Source organism: Ornithodoros turicata, chromosome 5 (genome assembly GCF_037126465.1).
Source record: "Ornithodoros turicata isolate Travis chromosome 5, ASM3712646v1, whole genome shotgun sequence".
Lineage (NCBI taxonomy): Eukaryota > Metazoa > Arthropoda > Arachnida > Ixodida > Argasidae > Ornithodoros > Ornithodoros turicata.
Genome location: NC_088205.1, coordinates 51,353,583 through 51,367,669, shown reverse-complemented (window position 1 = coordinate 51,367,669; position 14,087 = coordinate 51,353,583). Strand labels below are relative to the sequence as shown.

The window sequence follows — 14,087 nt, the reverse complement described above, 5'->3', positions numbered from 1 at the left end:
TGCAAGGATTACTAGTTTAGGCTGCCAAGGGGGACGTCGGACAAAGTAGGAGACACGACAACAGAAACAGCTTACTCTCAACTGACGAAATTTAATGCAAGGAACAAAAAAACATCAGAACTACAAGATATGATGACGTCAACAGCAATGACAGCAGGGTTAGCACACTCAAACGGCGATATCACGATCTGTGCGACTGTTAGTTAGACAACCACATTCCGCAGAAGACAAGGCTATTGAAGGCGAGCTAACACAATCGGGACCATGCTGAAAAATGTTGAAGGCCTCGTGTATCTCCCTCACTGTCTGATTGGGATGCTTGGCAAGCGTGCACGTGCGGTCAAATAACGATGTACAACCGCAATCCGTGGTTCACACTACAACTTCTCTCCGTTGCGGTTACGGTGCGGATCCAGTGCGGAGGCGACTGTCGTACGACACGCTGTTCAGACATATGCGTTCTTGATACGTCAAACGCTTGTGGTTGACCAATCACGTCTCCACTCCACCACGTCTCCATTCCACAGGCAGCCATGAACGGGCAACGTGATGTGGTCGGCGAAACTTTGAATCTCTGAATGAATCTCTGTACTCGGCTCGGCGTGGGTCGTAGAGCCACGGGTATTTCTCGACCTCTGAAATTAGAGCTTCTTGTTTTGCCAACGTGCTTTCACCGGAGGCAGCCATGTTGGAAAAGCACGCGACAGCACAGCAGTGATGCGCTTGCGCGGAGCGCGTTCGCTCATTGGTCAGCTGCATCTCCGCAGGTAGCCCGTACCGCATGGACTTCGGTCGAGCTCAACTCTTGCGGTGCGTGTGCTTTTCGGAGTGTCGTGCTTCGTTGTCATGACAATCGTGTCGCGCCGCATCCGTAACGCATGAAAATGCAACAGTGTGAACCAGGCATTACATGTAGTGCAAGGTGACCACTGGGCGTGTTTTTTAGTGCAGCCGCATGTTCAAGTAACCTAACATTAAGGCACCTTCCAGTCTGCCCTATATAGTACTTGCCGCAGGTCAAAGGGATTTTATAAACCAAAGATGTGTCACATTTTACGAAAGGCCTCTTATGCTGGACTTCACAACCCCGGCGAGGCTTAGGGTTATTGACTCTGGAGCACAGCTGTTGTAGCCTAGCTGCCTAAACTAGTAATGTCACACCAACTACCCCAACTTTGCACTTTGCTTTGCAAGGAGGAAGACTGTTGGGTCGTAGGTAGAGTCGTGCGTGCAGCCCTGTGCTCCGCAGAAAGGTGATGAGAAAAAGAGACTGCGAATAAAAAATAAAAAGAAATAATCTCACGAACATGGTCTTGTTCGAGTGCGTCTTTCTTGTTCCTACTTTCGCAGTGTCGTAGCCAGAAAAATATTGCGGGAAGGGTTCTACGAGGACTTTAAATGGGGGTGAAGGGTTTCACCCTCATCTCCCGCTACAAAATGCACTACCAAAGGTGCGATTTGGGGGAGGGGGATTCGAAACACCCTGGAAAACCCCCTGAAACACCCTCGCTATGCCACTGCACTCTGGGATTTTTTTCTTTATGGATGTATAGCAGGCAAAATTAGAGCGCCAGGGTGAGGCTACACTGTGCTCGTTTTCTGTGAAGCAACAAATACATGTGAAGATAGGATGAGATGCTTTCTGTGAATGTGACGTCTTATCAATTGAAAACAAGCGCACCCTTTCCACAAACAGAAAATCTATTTGCGATGTCATCGTCAGTGTCGAAAGTTTAAAGGAGTACAAAGGGCCATCCAAAAAAAAAAATTCAGATTAAGACGTCGGATGAAAGTGTGTGTGTCATTTTACCGAATAGCGCGAAAGGTTTTGATGTATGCAATTTCTTTCCCAGAAAAAAACTCACATAAACGTGGCTCCGCGCGTTCACTCTTAACTCGCCACTCCAGCTATAACGAGGATGAGGAGGTATGATGCCACGTCACCGATGACGCTATAAGGAGAACTCGTTGTGGTTCGCCGGTCGGTGGGGGATTGGGGAAAGAAGGAGCGGCCGAAGCATTACCGAGCCTGGAGAAAGGCTTTTTCGGAACTCCGAACAGCCGAGTAGCAGACAACATTTCTCTAGGCCAATCAGCGTGCGTTCTCCTTAGCGTCAGCGCGAGGTTCCAGGCAGATCACAGGCTGGTCTGCTCTTCACCACCGTTGCGCACGGTCGCTTTTTGCGGCGTACTTTAAATTCAATTTCCGCGATAATTATGACTCTGTGGTGTAAATTACTTCGCATGGTGCATCTTACTGGCCTACTTAACAGTGCGTCCCAATGTTGCGGATTTAACGAGTCAAATCGGATTTAAATCAAATGCATGTTTTTCAGAACACCGCAACTTAAATCCAAATCAAGTCCGGATTTAAACTTGAGGCGATAAATCAAATCATTTTAAATCCGGATTTGTTTTTCGTGTGCTAAATCAAATCCGGTATTAAATCCAGATTTATCAAATCCGTCAACGAATCCGAGGACCAAAGTTCCCGAAATAACTGTAGCATGCAGCTGAGTATGTCTACAAAGTACAATTAGTGCATGCATTCGCATGGGTAAGACCCGTACAAACACTTATAAATCTCACCTGCAGCGGAGAGTATGAACAGCCAACATAGCGATGCGAACGTTGAAGCTGACATTTTATTTTCACGTGGATATCGTACTATAACATTTGTCAAATACGCCTACTCGACACATATGATAAAGCCACCTGTCGGGAATTATGTTACTTTAAATGTGGTGGCTGCGTGCTGCACACCGCGGGTCTGTTATAACAAACTCAATATTACATCCGCCCAACACGCGTAAGCAGTCTTCTTCTCTCAGGTTCTTATTTAGAAAGACCAGCTGCTCCAATGTAGCTGGATACAGCCTGCTTCTTTTCGCGGTCTTGATCAGGCTGGCTGCAGAGAACACTCGTTCAACTGCTCCAGAACTTGCAGGTACTGCAAATACATGTTTCGCTACTTCCGAAAGCAGCGGGTAGCGGGCCACTCCGGACATCCAATAACCGAGAGGGGAAACATCATCATCTACTGTGCACTCGCTTAAATAGAGGACTATTTCGGAGGAATATCTAGGACACCAGAACGCGACATCAGTCGCAGTCCAGAACCAACAAAACAAATAAAATACGTGTATGGTAGTCCTTTTCTCGAACGTACATTGCACAAGGTCAGCGAACCAATGGTGTGCTCTCTCCAATGCGTTCCATTTCTAAGAAATCATAGAAAGCTGTGATACCGTTGTGAATTAGACGTCGAACTGCCCATGTGATTATGATTATGATGAGCATTGCATGACGTATACCCTTAGTGCTCGGAAGGGAAGATGTCTACAGGCCTCAGAGTCAGAGGTGGCCTGTCTGACAGACAGACCAACTCTTAAGCTTGAAGCGGTCTACAGACAGTGTCCGTAGTCTGCTTCACGCAATCAAAAAGTCACAGAATTGCACCCACTACTTCACAACTTGCCTCCGCTCAAAGCTCTTCTGACATTTCTGGACACCATCGGACTTCGATCGTTATTGTGACGGGGCTCGTTATTTTATTCCCCCCATTCCCACACTCTTAAAAATGAACTTCACCGCAAAGCACGCTCCTAGCCAACCATAATCTCTAATGATACCGTTATCTGCCGTGATTTGCTGAAAACGGGAGGCGTACGCCTTTTTTGTGACAATTATGAACAACATAAGTGTCACAGAAAAGGCGTACGCCTCCCGTTTTCAACAAATCAGGCCAGATAACGATATCATTCGAGATTATGGTTGGATAGGAGCGTGCTATGCGGTGAAGTTCATTTTTAAGAGTGCACCAGTAATGGGGTAGAGTATCGCCTGTGGCGATAAACCTGCCCACTCTCCAAAGCCAAAATAAAGTTGTTGTTCACAGAATTTCTTTTTGAACGAAACGGAACTTTCGGCGGGACATAGGGAACCGAGATGGCGGGATGCAAGCCAAGCCATCTCAAATCCAAACCTTTTTTAAACCTTCTCCTCATTAAAGGAGCTACAGTCTAAAAACAGAACTTCATCGCATAGCACGCTGTGAGGCAACCATTGCCACGAATGATAAGGTTGTCGCTTCTGATTCGAAGGGAGAGGTGGGCGTACGCCTTTTAGTGGCAATTTGGATATATGAAAATTTCCACAAAAAGGCGTACGGGCGTCGCTCTTCGAATCGGAAGCAATAACCCTATCATTCTTGGCAATGGTTGGCGCACAGCGTGCTATGCGGTGAAGTTCTGTTTTTAGAGTGTATGAACTGTACCAAGCGAGCCCGCCGACTGTGGCGGCTCCAAACGGCGATTTCAACGTGTTGTCTGTGACACCTTTTGTATAGGTGAATTTGATAGGTGCGTATCTTCAGCACATAGCACGCTCCTAGCCAACCATCTTCCCGAATGACAACGTTCTCGCCCATGATTTGTTGATAACGAGAGGCGAAGCCTATTATGTATCTATTATGCGCGGCTTCAAAATAGGGGCACGCCTCTCGTTTTCAACAAATCAGAGACGAAAACGTTGTCATTCGGGATGATGGTTGGCTAGGAGCGTGCCATGTAGTGAAGTTCATCTTGAAGAGGGTAAAGCGGTACCTCCGCGTTGGCGTCTGATTGGGTGCTACAATTCTTCAGATGACGTAACAATGGATAGAGGTATCTGGACGGCGGTGCGTGTACTCGCCCGAATACGAAAGAGAGTGCGTTTTTGTATTAATGCTGCACAAGTTATGAAGGAGAAGAATTGAACAATAGATTGTAAATAGAATTACGAAGCGTAGAAGAACAATATTACAACTATTAAACCCGAAACTAAATACATGGAAATACCTCCTTTAAGAGTTGCATTGCGTCATGTGTAAACACATATGAAATGCAATTCAGCCAAACGTATTGTAAAAACGTAATTATAGAGACGGCCTCAGATACGACTGACAGAGAATCTGCCTGCCCGGCAACGTCAAATTTCGCAGCAATCAAAATCCAACCATTTCCCTTAAGGGCTCGACCGAATACACATCCAATTCCGTCGAAAAAAAACGTGATTGAATCTGAATCCAAATCATCTGTCAAAAATGTGATTCAATCCAAATCCAAATCCTCGCCATATTTTCCCCGTAAATCAAATCCCAAATCAAATTCACGAGCCCTTTCATGGATTTAAATCCGGATTTAAATCAAATCCCCTTATTTAAATCCGCAACACTGGTCCGTACATCAACTATGAACACGCGCAAACACATCGTAGCGCCGGGCGGGCACCGGCGTCGTCAACGGCGCGTGGCAAAACATTGGCGGCGCGGCGCGACAGCGCATATGCCGCCACAGACAAATATTGCAGCGAGGCGCCATCGTCTTGTCACACGATATCTCTATGGTCACACGGTCGAACGATAGGGCTCTCTCTCTCATTCTTTCCTCCACGAATACAACAGACCTTCATAATTAATCACAAAATGTCTGATGTTACGAGGGTTCGCTATATCCAAAATAAAGAGTGACACTCACAGAACCTCACCCCATAACATGGCCATTGGGCCTAGCCAATCATAATCCCGAAGGACGTCGTTCTCTCTCCTGGGGCCCTATTCCGAGGTGCCTCGCTCGCGCAATCGAGTCGTTTGCAAGCGACGGCACGTGGTGTGTGATGTCATCGAACGACAGCGCCGAGAATTTGGTATTCCAGTGCTTCCAGACGAGCCGCGCGTGAACGATCCTGTCGTTTGACCGATGCGCACGCTTGTTCAGCGGAGAGAGCTCAGCAGAAGGGAACGTGAAAAAGAGCAACTTTCAACACGAACTACCAGAAGACGACTGCCGCCTGGTTCTGACCCTCATAAGCTAGCAACGTGTGTAATGATTTTTTTTTTTTTTGCTACATTCTATAGCGGCTTCCCGCTCTAGCAAATTTTTCCACGGCTGACAGTGAATACATGCAGTGAAAAACAGTCGGAGGTGCGAAAGGCAAAGGCAAAGGAACCACTGACAACTTCACAATCCGTTGAGCAGCTACCACATGTAGTTCCGGACCACCGATGGTGTCGGTAGGCGAAGCGATCGAGGCGGCGGGAACGATACCTGCCACTTTTGGTATTTCGGGTTACGTCTAACGATCGCGCGCTTGGGTTCAGCTATCGTTCAGCTATCGTTCAGCCCGTCGACGTGTTCAACGTCACTGTCACGCGCATCCCAGATGACGACGACAAAGCGATTGCACGAGCGCGTTCGCAAATATAACTTTGTGCGTTTGAGATAAAAGCAAACATAGGCAATAAAAGACGACGCAGAAAACAAAAAACAAAAAGAAACAAGCTGTGCTTGTTTTTCTTTTTTTAGTATAATTTCCTCTAGCTGCGACGGATTCACCCGTACGCGCTTCACGTCTCACATCGGAGCAGTTTCACATTGTGCTCGACTATGTGGGGGAGCACCGTAATCTCTTTACGGGTGGGCTGTCCGCTGGCTACACATCGCAAGACAGAAATAGGGAGTGGTGCGAGCTGGCTACACGTGTGAACGCCAGCGGTGGTGCAGTGAAACCCGTTGAGAGGTGGAGAAAGGTGCGTAAATTAGTATCAGATACGAAACACCAACAAAAATCTCAAAATTCGCGGCAGCAGTGACGACTGCAATATCCCCGTCATCGGCCCTTGGGACACCGCGGCCCACTCCAGGGCGACCTTACGTCATGTAGTTGGCTCTTTTGAGGTGACAGGCCTAAGGAACTCATTATGACCCCGCCAGCGCTCTCGGACATTTCCACCATCACGATCACGTTCATCATCGCCATCGCCGCTCCAATCATTCCTGTCATCTCTCATTGTCATCACTCATCATTGTCACCATTAGAACCCCTAGCTATGGGGTAGCTTTCCACTCATAGTGGAAAACCGCCCCCCTGCATCATCAGAATATATATGTTATTTTTGTTGCAATATACCACTACTTGATTGAAGTTGTGTTCAATGGGAACTTTTAGACGTGGACCAACTGGAAAAGCGCCACCAAAGCCAAGGCAGCTCGCATCTCACATCACACGCGGGAGACGGGAAGAGGTCCCCCACCGAAAGAATCGCTCTCTGAGCTGGAGGAGCGGCTCGCCACTGTGATTGGGCAAGTGGCGACGACCGGGATGCAGGAGACTCGGGATACGGTCACTGCCGGCCTCGGAGTCCGCATCACGATCATTTATATGGCACCGCCCGAGGCAGCTTCTGCCTCACAGAGCGATGAAGGCAGGTCGACGTGCACATAGGTTCCGACCGTGTTGGCCTCGATAGCAGCCACGCGAAGTAACTTGCAGCCATCTCCGTTGCATGCTCTGGCTACTCGACAGGCCAAACGACTGGGTCCGAGAAATCGCTCGTGCACCGACACTCAACCGATAGCATCGTTCACAAGCGACACGTTTAGAAGGCAAGGAAATACCAAACGCTCGGTGCCGTCGATACGTGACATCACGCATCACGTGCCATCGGTTGCAAACCACTGATCTCTATCTATAAAGGCTGGATGGCGCATGGGAGAGGGGCTCGCGGGGGAGAGGCGTGCATTCGGGCCGCCATGTTGGGAGGCCCTAAAGCGCAGTGTGCGCCCATAGAAAACAATGGGAGGCAACGGAGATTGTGAGTATTTATAGCGCTGCAGGCGTTGATCGTTGCTTGTCATCACACAATTTTGTAAGGTGCCAGTATACTGATGTATCCTAACAGTGTTTCACAGGTGTCCTGCCGTTCGATTCTTAATTACGTTATGTTTTGCATTCCGAAACTAGACCGTCACAGCAGTGCAGCGCTGGGGATTGTACTACAGTACGTTTCCCAGCCAATATTTCAACAAGAAACGATGTGAGGTTAACAACCACCATGTATGTAATATCCCGTGCTGCGTTCTGGACAAAAATTGTTCCATAAAGAACGGTCCGGGAAAGGATATACTCTCATGGCAGAAAGAGATCGTTCTGTAGAATCGCAGCCGTTGTTTTAGCCGTGTATCGGTTTCGTATGATTTATATCAAGCACCGCCGCAGAAAGTGTCTTTTAGTGAACGACTGCGGTGCTTTGCCTCGCAAATATGGACACACCGAAGCAGCCCAAATACGTTGTGAGCGTGATCTAATTGCTTCACGCAGTTAGAACACGCTCGTTAGGACAGTTAATCAGGTAGTGATGTAAGCTTAATCAATTAAGTTACTTAAAAGTGGTAACACCTCCTTGAGACACAAGATTTACCTCTTTTTGAAGTACAGCCCTTCTATGTTTGTTTGTTTCTTCCTTCATTTGTTCTGATTATTTGCAGGCGCGGTTGTGCCAAACTGAATGTCCTTCTTGAGTACTCACATGCTTTTGCTGAATACAACTGCAGCGTGAGCAAAGCTGCTTAAACGGGGGCCTGCTATCCAGTGCTGACTTTGTCATGCTTGTTATGTGGAGCACGTTCGAAAAAATGCAGCTGCACGTCTGAAACTCCAATGAGTATCATCGTCATCTAAAAGAGAGCGCCGTAGCACCGTTGTGAGACCAGACACGCTTTCTGAATATCTTCTATGGCACCTTCCGCAGTTTGCACAATTTTGTTCAGCATCGAAGTCTCTCATAGGAACCACTTTGCATTAACTGTGACTCCCATCTTACACTTTTATGTGCAAGGGCCTTCTTGCACTACACACGTATGGTCTGCAACAGGATAATTGCAGCAGGACGATTTGGAGCTTGAAACAGTTGTGATTTTGTCATTTTGGCCCTCGTGTACCCCGTCTGTGAAACGTAAACAAAAAAATCTAACACGATATGCTTTTGTAAAGAAGGTCACTGATGAGTAAAGAGAATATACAAGTTCAAGTTTGTTCAACATTTTATATCATACATTATATTATTCAACATTTTATATCAAATTTATACAACATCAAGTTTATTCAAGTTCAACATTTATTTCTTGCACTTATGCGTTTCAGGATACAATGAACGTGCAAGGAGGTCACAAAAGACTACATTTATTGTTTTATGACCTTGCTACAATGACAATATATATTTTAGGAATGACAATAGACAGGTACTCTCTCTAAATTTGTAGCACTCAATTTTAGGTTAGAATGAGCAATGAATAGCAACTTCCCTCCTTGTATTTTCTTATATATGATGCATTTTGAATTTAATGTGATCAAATATGTGTTAATATAATAATACATATAAGAATATAATATGTGACAAATGAATGTGATCAACAGTAGATGTAAACAACACCAGTAGCCAGAGAAGTGTATTCTCAAGAAATAATTTTCTTCTTATAGCATATATGTGCATGCCTATTAACTGAAACAATTATCACGGTTCTCACGGTTTTAATTTCTGAGAGTGTAGTGTAGAGACGGCTTAGATCTACAACAGTTAATACAAGGTATTATATACTGTGAATACACTTAAAAATCGCATGTGACACATACTTTCTGGAGGTGCTGTGGTAATCAAAGTTTGTGGGCATAGTAAAGTTGGTTCTTTTCTCCTCTCTCTTGAATCCCCGTGGCTTGCCAGTTGTCGATGAAGATGACGGTTGAGTTGCAGGTACTCGACAGTAGACGATCTTCAATAGTTGGTAACAGGTTTATTTACAGCAATAGATTTTACGTGGACAAAATTTACATGATATGGCAAAGTCACTCCGAGCCTCCGAGCAGGTCCGTTTGCTACGGAGTCCGCAGGCCAAGTCCCTCTAATTTCCCAAACTCCCCCGCTCTCTGGGTTGTTTTTCGTCCCCCCGATGTCCCCCTTTCGCGCTATTCAAACGAAAACACTCAGCAAAAATATAACAAGACGACACCCCTCGCACAACCGTTAGCTCGACTGACCCAACGTCTTCGAACTCAAAATTTATTACCTCTTCTCATCGGCTACGGACATGTGCGAGGCGCGGCTCACAGAAACCCGATCCTGCGTGTTCTGGAGTCAGAATCTGGTGACTGCTTCCAGACCACGTGTGTGGGAGGAACAACGGTAAAACCCCACGGTGGCCGGTCGTTTTCCGCGAAGTGCGGGGAGAAGTAAACACAAAAATAATGAGCAGAGGAAGTTTCCACTTTACAGGCATTACGCAGGTTCTGCACCCATTTCTTGAGTATGTCGAGGCAGCTGTGAAGTAACCTGCATTGATGATGATTATTCCAGTTTTTATGGTGCATCGACAACAAAGGAAATAATACATCAGAACATTGGTTTGGGTGCAACCAGTTAAAAATGAATATGTTGTTTAATAAATGCATTGGACAAATGTTAAAACATCAGTTTAAAACATGGTTTACAATCCCTGTATCTTCTAAAAATTAAAAAGATGAAAAACTATTCTAAAAGAATATGGGGAACTCTTCTAAAAAGAATTATAATCTCTAATTATTATATTGCTGGGTGAAGGAGCCTAAAGTGTAAGGTGTGTTTCTGATGTGAACATGTAAGAAAATATGCAAAACTGAGATAGGCTAACCACAGTGCGTGCACTGAGGTTATTCCTTCCTGTAAAGTAGAAACCAGTGGATGAGGAACGTGATACTTACCTGTACACCCAGCCGTATCACACTACACAGATTATTCACTGGGTAGCCCTCATGACGAAACCTGTATTGAGAGACCACTTTTGCCTTAAAAACTGCTTCAAATAGCACGACACGCTACAAATTATTACTATCGTAACAAGCTGACGATACAGCTCAGACAACGGCGTTATTCAAGTCGCGCCACACCACCGTTACGTAGGATTCTTTGTCACATATCAAACCAAGGCACAAAACAATACCAATACATGAAAAAAGGTGACAATCGTGGTCTCATTATGACGTAACACCGAACTTGTGCGCGAAGGTAATTCAAAGAAATGAATGTGGCACTTGCTTCCGCAGAGAACACCGTACCATGCTAGCAATGCATGCAAAAAAGCACTCGAGTGCTTGCACATATATTTAATGACAACACTACCTGTGTAGTGTAACGTGTTCTTTCAAGCATATTATGCACTCAAACTGTATTTGCCGCCGGGTAAAATGCAAATGTGCTCGATTGAACGTCGGAAGAGCGATCAAGCAACCTGCATCCAGTGCTCGTTTTGGGCAAAAAACACTTCATAATGGTGAACTAAATATACAGAATGAACGCCTATTTATTCTTCGATAAAGAGTGACTCACCTGTATAAATTTAGGCCCTGTAACCTTGCCAGTACGGTTGGTACGACCGTAATTGCAAGAAGTTGCCATGATCGCTGCGGCGACTGTTGTGGGCACCGTAAGATGGCGGCCGGTTTCTTCACGCTCGCGCTCCCTATCCGCGATCCAGCCTTTTACAGTTTTACAGTCGAGATCAGTGTTGCAAACAGCTCGATTGCTCGTGCGGTGCACCTCACGATTCAAGCACGCTATCGATAGACGCGCCGTCGGAATATCAAAAGTTGCATGGGTCGTTCCCACAAGGTCGATCGAGAGCGAGCGATCCTCGCCTACCGACAGTGTCGGTCACGCGCAATCGGTAGCTGGGAATAGGGCCCCTGGTTTGTTCAAAACAGTAGAGCACGCCCCTTTCCACAAATCAGGAGTGATATCATTCAGGGACAATGGTGGGGCTTTACAATACAATAAACTGGTATTCTACGATTATCGCAGTGAGGTGTCTGGCTTTTTCCTTTTCTGTCTTCCCATGACGAGATCACCCACTAAAAACAGTCTATAAAATTGCGTCATTTTCGACGCCTCCTTTCTTCTTTCCATTCATAAGGTGAACTATATACCTTCCAAACTCCTACATTGTACTCAGTGCAATAATTATTAACTGTTTTATTGTTTCCTGTTATCTTGTCACGTAACTTTGCTCCATTCCATTCATGCTTGAAATGACTAGACCTCGAATATTTAGGCACTAAAAGTTAGCTGAAATGTACGCCAGTTGAGCAGGACTCTTGGTCAACTGTAAGATGTCTTGGGCGCGTTTCACACTATCGGCCTCTTCCCTCGAGAACTGCTGTATAACCGCGCAAAGTCCATCAAAGTTCGTGTGGAGGTACTCCACCGCTCTCAGCCACGTGCCCCAACGCGTCAAAAATCGGTTCGGGAGGAAACGGTTTGTCAGGCCAGGCAGTCTGTCTTTGAAGGCCTTCACCCTTGCAGGGGCTTTCAGAAACACCTTCTTTACGGATGAGATCAGCTTATTCACGTCTGTGAAATTGTTCCTGATTTCTTCTACAACACGATGCAAAGCGTGCGCGAGACAGGTGACGTGAATCATTCTGGGATAGAACACTTTTTGCAATGTTGCGTCGATGCTTGGGATTCTGGATAAACCACTGCAACACTTTGTCACCTTAACTCCAGATGGATACAAAACTTTCATGGGATCGTTGACAAAGTAACTCACCGTGTCGACTTTTGTCTTTTCCAATGACTTGCAGGATATCAAATACGGGCAGCTGCTTTGATCTGGATTTAATTTTCAGACCACCATGTATATACAGGGTGTTTGCTCTAACGTGTCCAGAAATTTTATTTAAAGCGAGTGATAAAAGAGAAACGAGCGCTACTTTTCAGCCACTTGACTAAGAAACAGGTGCTACTAGTGATGCAGTACCTGTTTCTTACTCAAGTAGCAGAAAAGTACCACTTGCTTTTCTTTTATCGCTCGCTTTAAATATAATTTCTGGACACGTTAGAGCAAACACCCTGTGAACCGCCCCTGATCTCAGTTGTCTCGCGACGTAAACCCCCAATTATTATTTACCTGTATACTGCCCATTTGCATCCATCGTCTCGTCCACCCCAATCCAGATGCAGGACTCTCCTATTTCAGAACGAATGGTACCCAGTACTCCTTCGTACGTGGAGCCAAAATATTTCTTTCGCAGCGTCGACTCGGACGGAATTTTCGTCTTTCAGTACTTCTCCAAGAATGTCCTGAAGACAGATCTTTCCTCCCCTTTTTCTTCAATAAACTTATCCCCCCTCTTGAAGACAGGGTTCTCAAGCTTCGCTCACGGCATGTTTCCTGCAACAAGTGCCGTACACAAATCGGCGTGCAGTTCACTCTTCCTGGAAAGTCCTTTGTGCAGCATGTTGCTCTAGGTGAGATTTTTTCTCGCACGGAACCTGCAAATCGCGGACCGATTGTTATACGCTAGACAGAGGTACATCTTACGTAACTGAACTGCCGAATGTGAGCGCGCGGAAGCAAACTCTGTACTTACTTGCTTACCGCACGGCTCACAGAGCACCACAACTCCGTCAGTTGTGTAACAGTTAAAACTCTCAATCCGCGAATTGACCAGACTTCGCCTTGTCGCCTTTATTTTCGGCATTGTGCAATGCCGTGCCTGCGACCGTCCGCGGAGCCCACATTGCGCTTTGTTGTGCTGCGTCCACGCGACCGACGTCAATCGAATGCGTCGTTCTCGCTATAGTTTCGTATTGCTCCGTGCCACTATATAGTAGCTTGAATGTGTGGTACCCTGACCGTACAATACTCTAGCTACCATAGTGTCTCCCACAAGCTCTGCATGTTTTGCTTGGTGGTGAGTCGTGGGATAGGTTTATGAATGTGTACCTCTGTTATTTTCAGCAGCGGTGAAAATAATGCTGTTTGAGGCGGAACATATAGTACGACATTGTCGGTCAAATGCGTCCCATCCTGTTCTTTTGCACACAGAAAAAAAAAAAAAAAAAGAAGGAACGAGAAACGATTAATTTAGGCATTTTTCGAAAACAAAAACAAAAAACGACGTTTTAGGCGCAAACGTTCGAAATAGGCATAGCCACAATAGGATTTTTATATCAGATTCTTATAACTCAATTGGTGCTCGATCCCGGCCGAGGGCGGTAGCAATGGGGGGGGGGGGGGGGTCAACATTGTTTCCAGTACCGTGTGTCAGAGATTTCCGGCGTACGTCAAACGAACCCCAGGTGGTCGAAATTATTCGCAGTCCTATCCTACGGCACGTGCAACATGTCGCCACACGGCGCAGACAAACCTTACGTGCAACATCACGGTACCATTATTATTATTATCCTATCTCTTTTGGAGCAGTGACGAAAACAAGCTTTTAGTCATTCCGTGCTG

At 46.0% G+C, this 14,087-nt stretch overlaps 1 long non-coding RNA gene across 1 annotated transcript; it reads right to left on the bottom strand.

The window, feature by feature from the left end:
* Window positions 1-8,849: 8,849 nt before the first annotated feature.
* Window positions 8,850-11,554, bottom strand: LOC135396028 (uncharacterized). The gene is made up of 2 exons (XR_010423256.1): window positions 11,177-11,554; window positions 8,850-10,612 (listed from the first exon to the last, which is right to left on the bottom strand). It is a non-coding gene; the product is annotated as an uncharacterized LOC135396028 (long non-coding RNA).
* Between the last annotated feature and the right edge of the window lie 2,533 nt (window positions 11,555-14,087).